Source organism: Hyla sarda, chromosome 6, assembly GCF_029499605.1.
Source record: "Hyla sarda isolate aHylSar1 chromosome 6, aHylSar1.hap1, whole genome shotgun sequence".
Classification (NCBI taxonomy): domain Eukaryota; kingdom Metazoa; phylum Chordata; class Amphibia; order Anura; family Hylidae; genus Hyla; species Hyla sarda.
This window is the reverse complement of record NC_079194.1, coordinates 151,951,278-151,970,618: the sequence shown is the minus strand read 5'-3', so window position 1 is coordinate 151,970,618 and position 19,341 is coordinate 151,951,278. Positions and strand designations below refer to the sequence as shown.

The 19,341-nt window shown below is 44.5% G+C and overlaps 1 protein-coding gene across 8 annotated transcripts in view; it reads right to left on the bottom strand.

Annotated features, from left to right (window-relative positions):
• The window catches only part of ZNF469 (zinc finger protein 469), a 607,005-nt gene that overhangs the window by 424,066 nt on the left and 163,598 nt on the right, over positions 1–19,341 (bottom strand). Inside the window, exon 1 of one of the 8 annotated variants that reach the window (XM_056525559.1) lies at positions 4,700–4,795. The exons of the other annotated variants lie outside the window; for them this stretch is intronic. The gene's annotated coding sequence lies outside the window, so the exon portion shown is untranslated. Of the gene's footprint in view, positions 1–4,699; positions 4,796–19,341 lie in introns of those variants that run through there. 8 annotated transcript variants of the gene reach the window in all.

The window sequence follows — 19,341 nt, the reverse complement described above, 5'->3', positions numbered from 1 at the left end:
ATTATTCTTTTTAGGTGTGTATTCACACACCAGTTTGTTCAGAGCAGTTTGATATTCTACCTGGATAGGAAATAGTTAATGCTCTGAACGAATGAAAACTCGGGTGCAGTTATTTAACCAGAGTTCTCCTGCATTCAGGTGCTGGTTATTGTGCAATTGTATTGTACACTTTTAAGTCTGCTTGAGCATTTACCTTGTATTTATCCATGGTTAGCCATGGTTAAATAGTCTGGATCTAAATTTGTCGGTTTTAGGTTTTGTATATACTTTCTGTTATGTATCTGTTCACACTTATGTCTGAGTCTTGCTTGTTACCTGTGCTCTGTATGTTATATTCAGGTTCCAGTCTAGTGTTTCATGTATTATATTTCTGTTTCCTACTGGGTCAGCATCTTGTCCACATGGTGGAGTGTGTCCGCCGGCCAGAAGTCTATTTGGCTTTATTACTTATGGCTACTCCTTTTGTGAGGTGGGGTGTCCAGTTTGATTTTTCTGTGTCCCAGTGTGAACAGTTTCCTGTTTCCTTATCAGTTTGCCTGTTTATATTCTGCCCTGTTAGTATTTGTATCCTGTTTGGTATACTTGGTTGTCTAGTAGTTTTCTGTTCTGGCCTGTGACCTACTATGTATATTATGTGTTTTTACGCCACTGCACTTTAGCGCAGGAAGGGACCGGCGTCCAGTTGTCGATCCATCATTTAGGATGGATGGGCAAGTAGGCAGGAAGAGTGGTTTTAGGGTCAGTTTAGGGCTCACTATCCCTGTTCCCCTAGTCGGTCCTGACATTCTTATTACTTGCTTGGCCTCTTTCTGCCTAGTCTTGTAGATTTCCCTATCTTCATTGCTCTGGGTTGTTTTATAATTACTAAATGCTAGCTTTTTGTTTTTTATGATTTTGGCCACTTCTGCTGAGTACCATAATGGTCTCTTCCTTTTTCTGCTTTTACTGACAAGTCTAATGCAATTTCCTGTTGCCTTCAATAATGCGTCTTTTAAGTAGTCCCATGTCTCCTGGACTCCATGTAATCTGTTCCAGTCTGATAGGGACTCATTTATGACTAATCTCATTTTTGAAAAGTCTGTTTATCTAAAATCTCAAACTTTAGTTTTTGTGTGGGTGTGACTCCTTCTCTGTTCTTAAATTAAACCACACTGACTGGTGATCACTAGACCCCAAGCTTTCGCCTACAATAACATCATATACCAAATCTCCATTTGTGAATACCAAATCCAAAACCAAATCCTCCCTCCGGGTTGGCTCCTCAACCACTTGTTGTAGAGATAATTCCAGTAGGGAATTTAGAATATCTGTACTCCTGGCAGAACTAGCTATTTTGGTTTTCCAGTTTATATCCGGAAGGTTAAAGTCTCCCATATTGATAACTTCTCATTTCATTGTCATTTTAGCTATTTCTTCAACTAGTAGATCATCTAATTCTTTAAGTTGGCCAGGTGGTCTATATATCTCACCTACACGAGTCACTGCATGATTACCAAACTGCAACGTAACCCAAACTTGCTCTTTGTTGGCCTCACTAACTTGCATTAGGTTAGATTTTATGCTATCTTTCATATATAGGGACACTCCTCCTCCTTTCTTGCCTTCTCTGTCTCTTCTGTATAAAGGGTACCCTGGTATGGATATGTCCCAGTCATTAATTTCATTAAACCATGTCTCAGTAACAGACACTAAATCTACATTCTCAGATGCCATTATTGACCCAAGTTCATTGATTTTATTACCTAAACTGCGAGCATTTGTAGACAGGACTCTGAGCTTGTAATTTCTTAACTTCTGTGCTGCTGGCATGTTCTAGCATTGTTTTGGGGGGCAATTGGCTCATGGATTTTCACTCTTCTGCCCTCCCCTTCCTAGTTTAAATACTCCTTAACAAATTATTGGAATTACTCACTGAGTACATTCGTTCCTTTGAGAGAAAGATGCAAACCCTCTTTTTTGTACAGTTCCTTTCTATTCCAAGTAGAGCTATCATGAGACACAAAGCCAAATACTTGCTCTTGACACCATTTACTAAGCCATAAATTGAACTCCTTAATGCGCCTCTGCCTATCATTCTGAACGTTATGCACAGGCAGAACTTCAGAAAATGAAACAGTGGATGCAAAATCCTGTACATCATTACCAAATGTGATAAAAGATTCCTTCACCTATGAAACTTCATTGTAAGCCAGGTCCTTTGTCCCTAGAAAGACAAGAACATCCATGTACCCTTCCTGATTTGCTTGCTAAACAATATTAAGAATATGTCTTCTATCTCTTCTAGCAGTAGCACCCAGGAGACATCTCACAAAACCATTTTCCTTAAGCTCCAAACAGCTTATGATTGAATCACCCAGCAACAGCTGCTTCCTTTCAGACTTTACTTTATCTTTTTTGTCCTTGGCTGTAGTCTTGCATACATTAGACATAGGAGTCGATGGTTCCTCACCCTCTGTGCCAATATCCATGTTGCACAAAACACAAGATTTTGTTCCCTTAAAGTTGCTATCAGTCAGGATTTTTTTTAGCATGCCCATTTTGTAATATACTGTGTGAGTGTATATACCTATACTCACTTCCAGCGCTGCTGCAGTGCCTCTGGTGTGTTGTTCCGGTCCTCAGTGCCATCCTTTTCCTGCTTCTAAAGCCCGACATGTCATGCTGTAGCTAAGATAATCATAGGCCGCTGTGGTGTACCACCTCGGCCAATGATTAGCTGAGCAGCAATATAACAGATTGGTCCCAGGACTCGGTCATCTTCCTGGTGCTACACTGCCACTCACTGGCTGAGATGGGACCTACTGCAGCCAGCGATTAGCTGCATTTTTGGGCCCAGAAGCAGGAAGAACACCACACCTGGGACCAGAGCAGGATAATGGAGGCACCACAGGAAAGCAGGAGGTGAGTAGATGTTTATTATTTTATGTACTACATAATGGGCATACTTCTAAGAAAAAATCTCTCTTGATTGATAACCCCTTTAATAAGTTTTGATTTATGCAGTATACATCCCAAGTTCTCTCCATGTGGTAGCCAATGTGATCTGTAACATATTTGTTAATCATTTCATTTAAAAAAAAAAAAAAAAATCTTAACCCCAGAAAAAAGCCTTAAAGTCTTGGCCATTAGCAGTCCCACTTCCTTGGAATCTGTTGTTTACTGCTTGTTGTTAGTCCCAGTCCATCTCTAGTAACAGAGAGACCAGTATGGAGCACAGGAAGTGGGGGAGTTTAGCCATGTGCAGAACAGAGAGAGAGAGAGAGAACCTGGGCTCTGTACATGCAATCTGTAAGCCTGTATCTGCTCTCCAGAGGATCCACACTGTCCCTGAAAGGTAAATCCATCCTCTCATCTCAACAATCAAGTCCTTAGTGTAACCCTTCCTTGCTATACTGTTGCTGTTGCAAATTTTGTATTAATAATCTGTTCTCTCTATACATACCATCTTATAGTAGTGTATTGTAAATTATCCCCCAGCACAGTGCCAGCCTGTAGAGTCCAGTGCACTATGTCACTAGCACTATGTCATGGCGAAGCAGCAATTAGTAGGTTCTGTGCTTTGATTGGCAATGAGAGCATGGATATCGCCTTGTCTGCATCCTGAAGGGTAATTCTAACAATACAATGCAGGTTTGAATTTTTTTTTTACATTCACAGGTATGCTTTAGAATAAAAGTAAAATACTTTAGGAAGAATAAGTGAAACAGCTTCCAGAGGCAGATCTGACATTAGACGAGTTAGCCGGCCACCTAACGCCTCGTAGTTGAGGGGCATTGAAGCCGCCTAACTCATCCCCCCTAAGTATATAAAGGGAGTTGTGATGCTTACAGTGTATGCATCGCCACTCTGCAGTGACGGGTCCAGAACACTTTTAACTATAAGCGTGTCTTACAGACGTGCATATAGTTAAATGTTGTTGGCTCCTCACCCTGTCAATCACTCTTGTGGCCTCCCACAATATGCAGGCAACCACGATCATTGTGCGCCAGAACACTGACTGGAGGAGAGAAGAGCAGAAGAAAGGACATGCTACGCAGGAGCCTGGTGAGTATTTTTTATTTATTTATTTTTCTAACAGTAGGGACCTCCACTACATCTGCCTAAAGGGGTCTACCACTATGACCTAAAGAGGTCTGCCATTACTACCTAAAGGGGCCTACCACTACTACCTAACAGGGTCTGCCACAACTACCCAAAGGGATCTGCCACTACTACTTAAAGGGGGTTGCAATTCCTACCTAAAGGGTGTTACTAAAGGGGGCTGCCATTACTTCCTAATGGGGAGGTTATTAAAGGTGACTGATTTACTACCTAAAAGGGTTACTACTATTACTACCTAAAGGGGGATTCAGCTATGTATACCTTAAGGGGGCTGATATCACTACCTGAAAAGAGTTTCTACTACTGCTACCTAAAGTGGTGTGCAACTACTACTACCTAAGGGGGACTGCAGCTATTACTACCTTAAGGGGGCTGCTGCTACTACTACCTGCTGCTGCTATTACTACTACCTAAAGGTGGCTGACGCTACTACTAGCTAAAGGGGCTGCTACTACTACTGTGTTTTCCCGAAAATACACGCTACCCAGAAAATAAGCCCTAGCTGGATTATCAGGGTGGGCTGCAATATAAGCCCTACCTGAAAATAAGACCTAGGCAATGCCCGGCTGCAAATATTAAAAAGCAAACTTTAACTTACCTTCGTCCTCCGTTCCCCCGTTGCTAAGGAACCGGCGTCACTGTTCTCCGCTGCTCTTTATGCTTCCTGGTGTTGGGATGTCTCAGAGCCTTCAGCCTATCACCGGCCGCAGCGATGTCCCGCCGGCCGGCTTCTTACATGACAGTGGGCTCAGCCTATCATTGGCAAATGCGGGACATCGCTGCAGCCGGTGATAGGCTGAAGGCTCTGTGACGATCCCATCCCCAGGAAGTAGCAACAACAGTGGAGGGACCATGAGGCTGGTTCCTTAGCAACGGGGAATGGAGGACGAAGGTAAGTTAAAGTTTGATTTTTAGTATTTGCAGCCCGGGCTCAGGAATACAAAGTACAGCGCAGCAGCTGATAGGCGGGGGGGGGGGGGAGAGAGAAGCAGTGCTCTCGGGTGACATACGGTACGATTAGTCCCCCGATGTGGGGTGCATCGCTGGGCTGATAAACCGGCGGGGGAAGGGGGGATGTTGGGGGGCATTGTATGTTGTTCAATGTACATACTGTAAATAAATAAGCCCTACCCTGAAAATAAGTCCTAGTGTGTTTTTTGTGACTAAAATTAATATAAGACCCGGTCTTATTTTCGGAGAAACATGGTACCTAAGAGTGGCTGTTACTACTACCTAAAAGGGTCTGCTACTACTACTATCTAAACAGAGCTGTTACTACTACTACTACCTAAAGGGGGCTGCTGCTGCTACTGCCTAAAGGGACTGCTACTTCTACTGCCTAAAGGGGGCTGCTGCTACTATTACTGCCTAAAGAGGGATGCTACTACTACTACCACTACTACTACCTAAAGAGGCTGCTGGTATTACTACCTAAAGGGGCCTGCTGCTACTACTACATAAAAGGGGCTGCTGCTACTATTACCTGCTGCTTCTACTGCCCTAAGGGGGCTGCTATAACTATATGCGGGGACTGCTACTATATATATATATATATATATATATATATATATATGGGGGACTGCAAGAATATACAGGGAACTTCAACTATATACAGGGGGCTACTATGTACAGGGGTACCTACCTACAGAGCATAACCCCTACTTAGTATTTTGTGTTAGCAGATGGTAGTTAGGTAGGTAATGTCCCTAGGAGGTAGTGACTCCTAGTAGATCATGCCCCCAGGTAGTTAATGTTCCACAGGTAGATAGTTATGCCCCCTGTGGGTAAATCCCCCAGATAGCTGCCCCTGTATGAAAACCCTCTATGCAGGTAGTAGGTAGCCCTCCTATTAATTTGGTAGTTTCTCCCCATATTAGCTAGGCAGAAACATAGTAGATAGCCACTCACATTAGGTGTAGGCAGCAGAGTTCTCTCACATAAGGTGTAGGCAGCAGAGTTCCCCCACAGTGGGTGTAGGCAGCAGAGTTCCCCCACAGTGGGTGTAAGCAGCAAAGTTCCCCCACAGTAGGTGTAGGCTGCAGAGTTCCCCTACAATAGGTATAGGCAGCAGAGATCCCCTACACTGGGTGTAGGCAGCAGAGTTCCCCCACAGTGGGTGTAGGCAGCAGAGTTCCCCCACAGTAGGTGTAGGCAGCAAAGTTCCCCCACAGTGGGTGTAGGCTGCAGAGTTCCCCCCAATAGATGTAGGCAGCAGAGATCCCCTACAGTGGGTGTAGGCAGCAGAGTTCCCCCACAGTAGGTGTAGGCAGCAGGATTCCCCCACAGAAGTGTAAGCTGCAGAGTTCCCCCACAGTAGGTGTAGGCCACAGAATTCCCCCACAGTAGGTGTAGGCCGCAGAGTTCCTCCACAGTAGGTGTAGGCTGCAGAGTTCCCTCACAGTAGTTGTAGGCAGCCAGGTCCCTCCTCAGTAGGTGTAGGCAGTGGGGTCCCCCTCACAGTAGGTGTAGGCAGCGAGGTCCCCCCACAGTAGGCAGCGGGGTGTCCACCACAGTAGGTGTATGCAGCAGGGTCCCCCCACAGTAAGTGTAGGCAGTGGGGTCCCCAGTGCTGCTGGTGCTACTGCCTAAAGGGACTGCTGCTACTGCCTAAAGGGGGGTGCTGCTACTACTGCCTAAAGGGGGCTGCTACTACTACTGCCTAAAGAGGGATGCTACTACTACTACCACTACTACTACCTAAAGAGACTGCTGGTATTACTACCACGGTAGGTGTAGGCAACATGGTCCCTTCCACAGTAGATGTGGGCAGCGGGGTCCCCCCTACAGTAGGTGTAGGCAGCAGAGTCCCCCACAGTAGGTGTAAGCAGCGGAGTCCCCCCAAAGTAGGTATAGGCAGCGCCCCCCCACAGTAGGTGTAGGCAGCGTGGTCCCCTCACATTAGGTGTAGGCAGCGGGGTCCCCCCACAGTAGGTATCGGCAGCGGGGTTCCCCCACAGTAGGTGTCGGCAGCAGGGTCCCCCCACAGTAGGTGTCGGCAGCAGGGTCCCCCCACAGTAGGTGTCGGCAGCGAGGTCCCCCCACAGTATGTGTAGGCAGCGGGGTCCCCGCCACAGTAGGTGTAGGCAGCGGGGTCCCACCACAGTAGGTGTAGGCAGCCGGCCCCCCCATAGCAGGTGTAGGCAGCGGGGTCCCCTCACAGTAGGTGTAGGCAGCGGGGTCCCCCCACAGTAGGGGTAAGCCACGGGTCCCCCCACAGTAGGTGTCCGAAGCAGAATTTTTCCTCCCCCCTCCCCCAATCCCAGGTTGAAAAAAAAATTATGCTCACTTGATGTCGCAGCGATGTCGCAGCGATCTCCTCAGCAGCAGGGCTCACATATCCCTACCTCCACAGTGCAGTGGGAGCGAGGTCACGTCTCCTCTGTGTAGGCACAGACATGGCTCACACAGAGGGGACGTATGTATGTGCGTGTACCGCACATACAGGAGAAGGCAGTGCTGTCTGCTGGGGATCCGGGGCAATTGTCCTGGATCCTCGGGAGTACCGGCGGGCCCTGTACCTAGCGACAACGTCCGATCGGACTGGCCGGTCAGTCCGCCCCTGTATATATGCTTGTATAACATTTAATTCCAATACTCTGTGCAGTATTATAAAGTTGTTCCCATCTAGTCCTATAGCAGCATGCATCCTCCAGGAAAACCTTTCAGTTGTTCTGCAGTATTGTGTGATTTTAAGATATTCCCACTTTGCAATCACAACACAGCTGATGGAACATTTCTATCAATACATATATTTTAGAGAGGTGGCAACTCATGACCCATGACATTGCTCCTTTGTATGACCTATTCCACTTCTTCGTGTGACTGAAATGGCTCACCCCACTAATAAAAGGGGAGGTCCCACATACTTTTAGCCATATATTGGAGGTACTACATGAGTTACCCACTTAATATTTGAACTGCAAGACATTTTCCTTTTCTATCCAAATGACCAGCAGACTTCTGAGCTGCCGATCCCTGTTTGTTTGTTTGTTTTTCCGTTTTTTAAATCAACTGGTTTCAGAAAGTTAGATAGATTTATAAATTATCAGCTGCTGTATACTACAGAGAAAATTGTGTAGTTCTTTCCAGTCTGACCACAGTGCTCTCTGCGGACACCTCTGTCTGTATCAGGAACTGTCCAGCGCAGGAAAGGTTTGCTATGGGGATTTACTTACACACTGGACATTTCCTGACATGGACAGAGGTGTCAGCAGAGAGCACTGTGGTAAGACAGGAAAGAACTATACAACTTCCTCTGTAGTATACAGCAGCTGATAAGTACTGGAAGGATTAAGATTTTTAATAGAAGTAATTTGCAAATCAGAATCACTTTCTGGCACCAGTTGATTTGAAAACATTTTGTTTTCTTCCTGAGTACCCCATTAACCTGTTGGGGACAGAAGGTGCACCTGTACACCTTCGTCCTGCTACCCTTCTATGACACATGCTAAGGAGCTGAGCACGGGCCATAACGGGTCGGTCCGGGGGGCTATCTGCTGCCGGGACCCATGTCCAATGCCAGAAATCACTGATCGCAATGATGCCTGGCATTAACCTATTAGACGCTGCGATCAAAGTTGATCACGACGTCTAAAACAAAACTAAAATGATGCCACAGCTGAGCGGAGCCGATAGGGACCATCACATTAAAACCGCGATGTCCCGTTCAGATGAGAGGATGGTGGGAGGGTGCTCACCTGCCTACTCCCCGTCTGATCTGTGGCTCGAGGCTCTCAGCCAGCCATGCAGGCTGGGGCAATAGAGCACAGATAACACTGATCAATGCTATGGCATAGCATAGACCAGTGTATGCAATCCAAGGATTGCATGTTATAGTCCCCTATGAAGAATAAAATAGTGTAAGAAAAAGTTTTTTAAAAAGTTAATAAATGTCAGTTAACCCCTTGCTTAATAAAAGTTTGAATCACCCCTCTTTTCCCATAAAAAAAAATATGTAAACAAAAATAACATAAACATATGTAGTATCACCGCGTCCGGACTATAAAAATACAATGTTAATTAAACCACACAGTAAAAGATGTACATGTAAAAAATAATTCCAAAGTCCAAAATTGCATATTTTTGGTCACTTTGTATACCATAAAAATTATTTATAAAAAGTGATCAAAAAGTCCTATAAAAAAAAATGGTATCGATAAAAACTTCAGATCATGGCGCAAAAAGTGAGCCCTCATATACGGAAAAAATAAAAAAGTTATACGGGTCAGAAGAGGACAATTTTAAATATTCAAATTTTCGTACAAAAAGTTATAATTTTTAAAAACAAGTAAAACAAAATCAAACCTATATAAGCTGGGAATCATTTTAATTGTATGGACCTACAGAATAAATATAAGGTGTCATTTTCAATGAAAAGTGCACTGCATAGAATCGGAAGCCCCCAATAGTGAGCCCCCACCTAGTGGCCATTTTTTCTATTACATTTTAAACATATTTATGTTGATAATTTTTAAAGCAAGTGAATGGGAAAGTGTCTGCTAAATAGACAAGGAACACTATATTGAAAGTTTTATTTGGCAACAGGTACTCTTTAAGTGTTATCGTCACAGACAAATGTATTGCATACACTTAATAAAAATTCAAAACAATGAGTAGAATCGAAGCTACAAAGAATTGATGTTTGTCATTTATGAAACAATTAATAGACTGCCCATCAAGTGAACCATCCTATGTGTTTTATATAGATATTTATATAATATATTTTCATTCCATTTATCTTGTGTTATAGAAAATACAGAGTTTGTGAATTTTTGTGTTTTTTTTTTTTTTTTTTTGCATGATGCAGGTTTTGGTTACAACTTTCATTCTCATACAGCTTCAATTATGTTGCTGATCCCTTCACAGTTTGCAGTGAACCTCCCTGAAATAAATAGGCCCAATCCTATGACTTTCCCTGTGAAATATTCCATTTTCCACAGCCTCATTGCTATGGTTCCAGACCATTAAGCTGACACCGAGAACTGCCTCTGTCAAGTGAAATGTTTGACTCATCGGATAATGCATCAGTGACTGTAGCCAAAGCAGTCATACACAAAGCGAGTGTGTCCGGCACGCTTTTTAAGGAAACAGTGTTTGTAGGACATATTGCAGCTCCTGGACATTCTGACGCTCATTAACTGTATCTGCATGTGAGCCAGCACAATGACAGCACATGGGTGTTAAGCAGGTTGGGATCAAACAGGGAACAAACACTGTATCCCAGGCAGCAACTTGTGTGCCATTTAACTCCACACTCCGCCACAAGTGCTCAAAAGGATTGATTTGTAATTGATTGATTTGTAATCTTGGCAAATTTTATTAACTATCAACTATCGATTGCTATTCTGTAGTTATCTATAGTTACTGCCTTTATTTCGTAATTTGTTTTCTCCACAATAATCATAATTCTGCTCCATTTTCCAACCACAGTGAAAGCCATTAAATATCTAACACAGAATAAGGGTAAAGCCACAAGGGACATAAAAACTGCGTAGTTTACCTGAGTTTCCCACAGGTGAAATCTGCAGCAGATTACAGTACAAGACATGTGGGTGACATTTTAGAAATTTTAACCATATGCTTCAGAAAATGTTCAAATGTAAATAGACATGTTGAGGATTTTTACCTTACAATGCAGTAGCGGAAATTGTAAGGTCTGGCCTTCAGACAACCCCCCAACTTAAAACAAAAGCTGGTCAATAGGAAACTACCCACAGACACATCAGATACAGACAATGGGACCAAACCCTGTGCTAAACCGCGCTGTAAACTCTGTCAATGCATCTGCACAAATTCTGAGGCCTCCCACAACAACAAGACATACAACATCAAGGGACAATACTCCTGCACCACAGAGAATGTAGTCTACATGATACAATGCACCAAGTGTGACCTGGGATGTTACATTGGTGAGACCAGTCAGCCACTCAATAAAAGGATGAACCTCCACAGATCGTCCATCAACAACCATAGAGAAAAGAACTATTGCACCCCAGTTGGACACCACTTCACTCAAATAGGTCACTCCCTACAGGACCTCAAAATCAAGATCCTGAAAGGAAACTTCAAGAACACCCAGGAAAGAAAGACATTTGAAGCCAAAATGATAGTTCTTTATGACTCCAAGAACATAGGACTTAATGTGGATTTAAGCTTCTTATCCCATTATCAAAATTTCCTATAACCTTTGCTAAACTCTCTTCCCTCTCCCTTCTCTAACACCATTACACCCCTGCTCCCCCTCCCCTGTCTAAGTCTTATCTTCAGTCTATGGCTCTATAGTAAAATTGTCCGTCCAGCGTAACCACTATTCTCACCTCTGCTCTCCAGCCCCCCCCCCCTCCTCATCCTTATCTGTAGTCTATCTACCTATAGCTATACAATTTATGGCCCAACTTAATGTCCATTCTCCACATATGTTGTAAAAGTAAAATCATCGGTAGTTGCAGTATCTTGTAATACCTTTTTTATTGGACTAAGATTATGTAGAGACAAGCTTTCAGGATTCCTCCCTTTATCAAGTCATAAGCATTTCTGAGCTCACAAGGAGAAAACACACGTTCTATCTCACAAAATATGCAGGGGTTAAAACAACATATGTGAAGAATGGACATTAAGTTGGGCCATAAATTGTATAGCTATAGGACGATAGATACAGATAAGGATGGGGTGGGGGGGCTGGAGAGCAGAGGTGAGAACGGTGATTACGCTAGACAGAGGAGAAAAGAAAGGACAATTTTACTACAGGACCATAGACTGAAGATAAGACTTGGACAGGGGAGGTGAAGCAGGGGTGTAATGGTGTTAGAGCAGGGAGAGGGAAGACAGTTTAGCAAAAGTTATTGGAAATTTTGATAATGGGAAAAGAAGCTTAAATCCACATTAAGTCCTCTGTTCTTGGAGTCATTAGTGTTGCTCGCGAATATTCGCAATTCGAATTTTATTCGTGAAAATCGCATATTCGCGAATTCGCGAATATTCGCCAATATAGCGCTATATATTCGTAATTACGAATATTCTTTTTTTTTTTTTTTTTTTCACAGTACACATCACAGTGATCATCCCTCTCTGCTTCCAGCTTATGTGGAGTAAGAAGGCTCTAATACTACTGTGTGAGACTGGTGTGCGAATTTCCGCATATGCGAAAATGTGCATATGCGAATTTTCGCATATGCTAATTTTCGCTTATGCTAATTTTCGCATATGCTAATTTTCGCACACGCGAATATTCACATATGCGAAAATAAATCGAGAATATTACGAATATGCGAATATTCGCGAATATGGCGAATATTCGTCCATATATTCGCGAATATTCGCGAATTCTAATATGGCCTATGCCGCTCAACACTAGGAGTAATAAAGACAGTGGCGTTGCTAGGGTTGGTGTCACCCGGTGCGGTAGAAAATGGTGTCACCCCCATACCTACCCCCTCCCCCCAGAAAGTTTTTAGCCTGTTGTGACAGACACCACTGGTGTAGCGCATTGTGAGAAATTCCAGTATAATAATCAGATATACCAGTTGCCACAGAATAGGAAAGTGTTAAAGAAGTTTTCACCATTGAAATATACAGCTCCCAGAATTACTTAAAGGGGCACTCCACTGGAAAACATTTACTTTTATATCAACTGGTGCCAGAAAGTTAAGCAGATTTTTTAATTACTTCTATTTAAAATCTTAATACTTACAGTACTTATAAGCTGGTGTATGCTCCACAGGAAGTTGTGTAGTTCTTTCCAGTCTGACCACAGTGCTATTTGCTGACACCTCTGTCCATGTCAGGAACTGTCCAGAGCAGGATAGGTTTGCTATGGGGATTTGCTCCTACTATGGACAGTTCTTGACATGGACAGAGGTGTCAGCACAGAGCACTGTGGTCAGACAGAAAATAAATTAAAAAAGAAAATAACTTCCTGTGAATCGCTTATACAGCAGCTAATAAGTACTGGAAGGATTAAGATTTTTAAATAGAAGTAATTTACAAATCTGTTTAACTTTGTAGCACCAGCTGATTAAAACATTTTTTTTCCAGTAGAGTACCCCTTTGAGCAGTGGTGAGGTTATGCTGGGAGTTGTAGTTTCACTGACCTAACTGTAGAACGGACAAGTGACTACAGGACACAGAGAGGAGAATACACAATGATATCAGTGACTACCGGTGACGTCTTCTCTATATAGTCTTTCCTTATCTAATTCAGATGGTACATACCGCCAGGACTTGTTCCAGCTAAAACTTCTGTCTGCAGAATGTGACGCCCAGACGTCTCCTCACTATGTCAGCGCATTCTCATCCTCTATATGAAAACAATAATTATTATAAACCTGCCAGACACTGTATCCTCTAAATATAATACTACTATACACTATACTCTTTGATTATAAACCTTCCATACACCATACCCACTGAATATAAAGCTACCACACACTGTACATTCTGAATATTATACCAACACATACTGTACCCTCTGAATATAAATCTGCCACATACTGTACCCCTGAATATAATACTATCACATACTGTACCCTCTGAATATAAATCTGCCACATTCTGTACCCCTGAATATAATACTATCACATACTGTACACTCTGAATATAAATCTGCCACATACTGTACCCCTGCATATAATACCGCCATACACTGTACCCTCTGAATATAATACTACCACACACTGTACATTCTCAATATAATACCAACACATACTGTACCCTCTGAATATAAATCTGCCACATACTGTACCCCTGAATATAATACTACCACCCACTGCACCCTCTGAATATAATACTTAGAGATGAGCAAACTACAGTAAATTCAACTCGTCACAAACTTCTCTGCTCGGCAGTTGATGACTTTTCCTGCATAAATGAGTTCAGCTTTCAGGTGCTCCCGTGGGCTGGAAAAGGTGGATACAGACCTAGGAGACTCTTTCCTAGGAATGTATCCACCTTTTTCAGCCCACCGGAGCACCTGAAGGCTGAACTAATTTACACAGGATAAGTCATCAACTGCCGAGCCGAGAAGTTCGTGACGAATCGAATTTACTGTAAGTTCGCTCATCTCTGATAATACTACCACAAACTGCGCCCTCTGAATATAACGTTGCCATACAGTGCACCCTCTGAATATAATACTACCACCCACTGCGCCCTCTGAATATAACGTTGCCATACAGTGCACCCTCTGAATATAATACTACCACCCACTGCGCCCTCTGAATATAATACTACCACCCACTGCGCCCTCTGAATATAACGTTGCCATACAGTGCACCATCTGAATATAATACCACAACCAAAGTAACACCCCTCAACATCCGTTAGCTGATGCTATTACCACGGGAGGGGGGTATTGGTGGTGTTGCTAGTGGATGATGGGGGTGCTACTACTGGGGAGGTGTTGCTGGAGGATGATGAGGGTGCTACTGGCCATCCCCCCTGGCAGTATCACCCCCATCATCCATCGGCAGGATCATCCTCCTGGCAGGAGCACCTCCATCATCCACCATCAGGATATGTTGATGGAGGTGCTGCTGGGGGGGGGGGGGGGTTGCTGGTGGATGATGAGGGTGCTACTGCCAGGGGGGGAGCATTAGGTAGGCAGCAGTGCCCCCACATTAGGTAGGTCGCAGTTTCCCCACATTAGGTAGCATCTATTCCCCACATTAGGCAGTATAGATTCCCCACATTTGGTACCAGTTCCCCCACATTAGGTAGGTACCAGTTACCCCACATTAGGTAGCAATTTCCCCACATTAGGTAGCACAGATTCCCCACATTAGGTAGCAATTTCCCCACATTAGCTAGCACAGATTCCCCACATAAGGTAGCATAGACTCCCCACATTTGGTAGCACAGATTCCCCACATTAGGTAGCATAGACTCCCCACATTTGGTAGCACAGATTCCCCACATTAGGTAGCATAGACTCCCCACATTTGGTAGTAGTTTCCCCACATTAGGCCGCAGGTTCCCTTGCAGGTTCCCCACAATGGGTCAGAGTTTCCCCACAATAGATCGCTGGTTATACCCCCCCCCCCCCCCCACACACACACACACACACACACACACACACACAAAAAAAAACACATACAACACAGAGAGACAAACACACACAATCACACACACACACAGTCAGAGAGACACACACTCACAGACAGACAGACACACACACAGAGTCACACAGTCACACACACACAGAGTCGCACAAACACACACACACACTCAGAGAGTCACACAAACACACACAGTCACACACAAGCATAGATAGAGACAGAGAGACAGACATACAAACTCACCCATCCAGCGCAGCGATCCTTCTCACCGGGCGCCGTGCGAGTGACGTAACTCACGTCCTCCTGCGCGGCCATGCGGTGTGACGTCAGGCCGGCGCAGACGTGGGAGCGGAGGACGGGCACAGTGCTGGTGAAGGTGAGGGGGGGTGTGATGACGGTCGGGCGCACAGTGAAGGTGAAAGAGGGGGTTTGCTGACGGACGGGCGCACCGCACACACAGCGCGGGGGGGGGTGAAGGGGGTGCTGACGGATGGGAGGCCGGTCGGGCACAGATGAGGGGGGTGCTGCGGAGCGTCTTGGTGTCACCCCATTGGGTTGGTGTCACCCGGTGCGGGCCGCACCCCCCGCACCCGGGTCGCAACGCCACTGAATAAAGAACTATCATTTCGGCTTCAAATGTCTTTCTTTCCTGGGTGTTCTTGAAGTTTCCTTTCAGGATCCCTGCTCCCCCCTCCCCTGTCCAAGTCTTATCTTCAGTCTATGGTCCTGTAGTAAAATTGTCCTTTCTCCTCTGTCCAGCGTAACCACCATTCTCACCTCTGCTCTCCAGCCACCCCCCCCCCCCCCATCCTTATCTGTAGTCTATCGTCCTATAGCTATACAATTTATGGCCCAACTTAATGTCCCTTCTCCACATATGTTGTTTTAACCCCTGCATATTTTGTGAGAGAGAATGTGTGTTTTCTCCTTGTGAGCTCAGAAATGCTTATGACTTGACCAAGGGAGGAATCCCGAAAGCTTGTTTCTACATAATCTTGTTAGTCCAATAAAAAAGGTATTACAAGATACTGCAACTACCGATGATTTTGCTTTCTATATATATATATATATATATATATATATATATATATATATATATATTCTTAAACATAGAGGAATATTTTACAGTAAAGTTTTGTTCTTATACATATACATATTATAGAAGTTATATTCTTGTACATCAGGGAAAATAATGCATTCATTTTGGTATGTTGCAGCCTTGTGTATAAAAAATGTAAATCCCCCCCATCGGCTACTCAAGGACATTCGAAGAGCTGTCTCTAAGCCCCTCCTGTGCTGTCTTGGCTGTGTGTGGTGAGCCACAGGGTGTGAGGTGAGGTGTAAAGGGCAGATGGTGTTGTCCAGGGGTAGATGGTATTAACCCCTTCGTGTTCGTGATGCCAGGGCGTGATTCTCCTATATAACCCCCCACCGCTAGTCCTAGGTCAGGCAGGGGCAATAAAGAGTCCATGGCCAGGTTTAGGTTAACGGTAGCTTTTACTGAGGTTAGACAGGTGGTACAGTCTATACCATTCAGCCAGTATCCCAGAGAGGTGGCCAGTGACACAGAGAGACCTCGCAGGCTTGCTGGGACTTGCAGTAGGTAGACTGAGTATAATGCAGGCCACAGTGACTAGACAGTAGACTTGACTTGACTATGCAGTAGGTAGAAGAAATCCCGCACTCAAAGGTAGATGCTGAATCACCGTAAGTGTTTATTTATAGAATCATGCATACAGCATAGTAGGGACACACAGGATGCGTTTCGGCCACCTCGTGGCCTTCATCAACTGATCTACAGCTACAATGAAAACGGCATTGTAATAGGTGTTACGTTATGCGCTCCGGCCACACACGCTGACCGTGAGCGCATGGTCCCCTTACCTTCTGCTGCTGACAGTGCTGGGACTCGCATCTCGGGACGCGCCCGCTTGTGAACCCAGTTCATAACTCTCCGGGTGTTTCTCCTGCCTCTGCCTCTCTGCTCCGGCGCGCGTGTCCCAGTCCCCTAGGGCGCGCATGCCGGAGCTTTAAGATTTAAAGGGCCAGTAAGCTCATTAGTGGGATCCACCTGTGGCTCATTTACAAATTCCTCCACCCTCCTCAGTTCCCTGCTGGATCTTTGTTGCCTTGTGTCTTTGAGAAAGTGTTACTCTGTATTGCCTTGTTGTGTATCAGATCTATTGCTCTTGTGACTTGACCTTGCTCCTCTGCCGCCTGCCTACTGAACTCCTGATTCGCTTTGACTACGCTACTGTGCCGCCTGCCCTGACCTTCTTCTATCCAGACTATGAGTTGCCTTATCCCTCCTGTGCCTCACATCTCCTCAGCCACCTGTGTGGTCGAGCCGTGCCAAGGGTAGCGACCTGGGTGCCGCCTGCAGCAGCAAGTCCATCCCGCTTTGCGGCGGGCTCTGGTGAAAACCAGTGGCAACTTAGACTCCGCTCCCTGGTACGGTCCGATTCATCTGCCACACAGGTCCAGCGGATCCACATCCACCGGGGTTCCTGTCTTCAGAAACGTGAGTGCTACAATAGGGAAAGGAAGCCCTCCTAGGTGGAAACATCTGTCAAAACCGGTAGGTATCTTCACTTTACAATAACCTTGGTGAGGACATAAATAACCATAACCAATAACAAATACAAATATACATAGCACAACCATAGATTACTAAAGTAGAGCAATATCTCAAAAGGCAGAGATGCGCATAACTATATAGTATGCAACCTGAACTGAGGCTATATAGAGATTCATGAGGAACCATTCTGACCATGCTCTATACTATACGTGCTCTAAATGGGTTGACAGTGATCTCAACGGTGAATCTAAAAGGAAATATAAAAAGCAGTTAAAATATGGCAATCAAAAAAGACATGTTCACAACATCTGGTTTAATTTGTAGTCTCGGTTCAGAATCCTGGGTTCTATAGTATTAAGGCGATTGATCCAAATTGCTTTCTTTTTAAGCAGTAACTTTTTGATGTTACCTCACCTGCATGGTCTTTCTACATGATCGATAACCTGAAACCTTAGTTGTGAGATGTCAAGGCCCATTCTATCAAAATGGTACAGAATGGGAAAAAGTAGGTTTTTGCAGCGGATCGTGGATATGCATCAATTTATGCAGTCTCCTACACACTGTGTAGTTTCGCCAAAGTATAGGAGACCGCATGGACACTTGATGGAGTACACCGCATTCTTCGAGTCACATGTGTAAAAGGACTTGATCTTGATAGTTTCATCACTCTGGGGGTGTTGAAGGGTGTCACCCCTAATTATATGACAGCATTGGGCGCAATGGGGGCATGCATATGTCCCATTCTTTCTGCTCTGAAGAAAGGTTGTGCGGTAATGAGTGTAGAGCCAATGTCTGCCCTGATGATTTTGTCACGTAGGTTGCATGCCCTTTTATTACAGAGAAGTGGTGGATATTTAAATTCATCAATTTTGGGAAAGGACCTATTTAGGAGATACCAACACTTCTTAACCACATTATCTATTTTGAAGGTAAGGGGATGGAAGTTCCTGACGAATGGAACCCATTGTGTGTCCAAGTGGGTTATAGTGGAAGGGGCTCTTGGTTTTTCCAACAATCTCTCTGGGTACCCCCGTTCCCTAAATTTATTTTCCAGGTCATTCAGTCTTATCTCCCTTTTGGTTTGGATCACTCACGATTCTCTTGATCCTTTGTTGTTGAGCTCTCAGAAGTGATGGTTTAACAGCTCTGGGGTGAGAGCTGGTAAAGTGCAGCAGACTTTTACGGTCAATAGATTTTCTTTAGAGGTCAGTCTCTAGACCCCCGCTCTCATTTTTAAGAACTAGGGTGTCTAGGAAGCTGATGTTGGTCTCACTGCAGGACATGGTAAATTGTAATTCACTCCTAATGTTGGTCATATATTGTACAAATTCGTGCAGCGCCGAGGTTATGGGCGATTCACCGGCAGACCCTACAATCATATGACTTGAACATGTCAATTACACACAATCATGTGACAAACAATAAAGGTCCTTTACTCATTATGTGAAAACCCTTTTATGGGGAAACCTATATACACAGGGGGAGACACTACAGGAGAGCCCCGGGGACAGACAGGGACTCAACCTCATGGGACAGAAGGACCATATCCCGTACTGGGACACCACATTAAGGTGATTGTTTAGTTGGAATGTGGACATTTGGCACATTCTG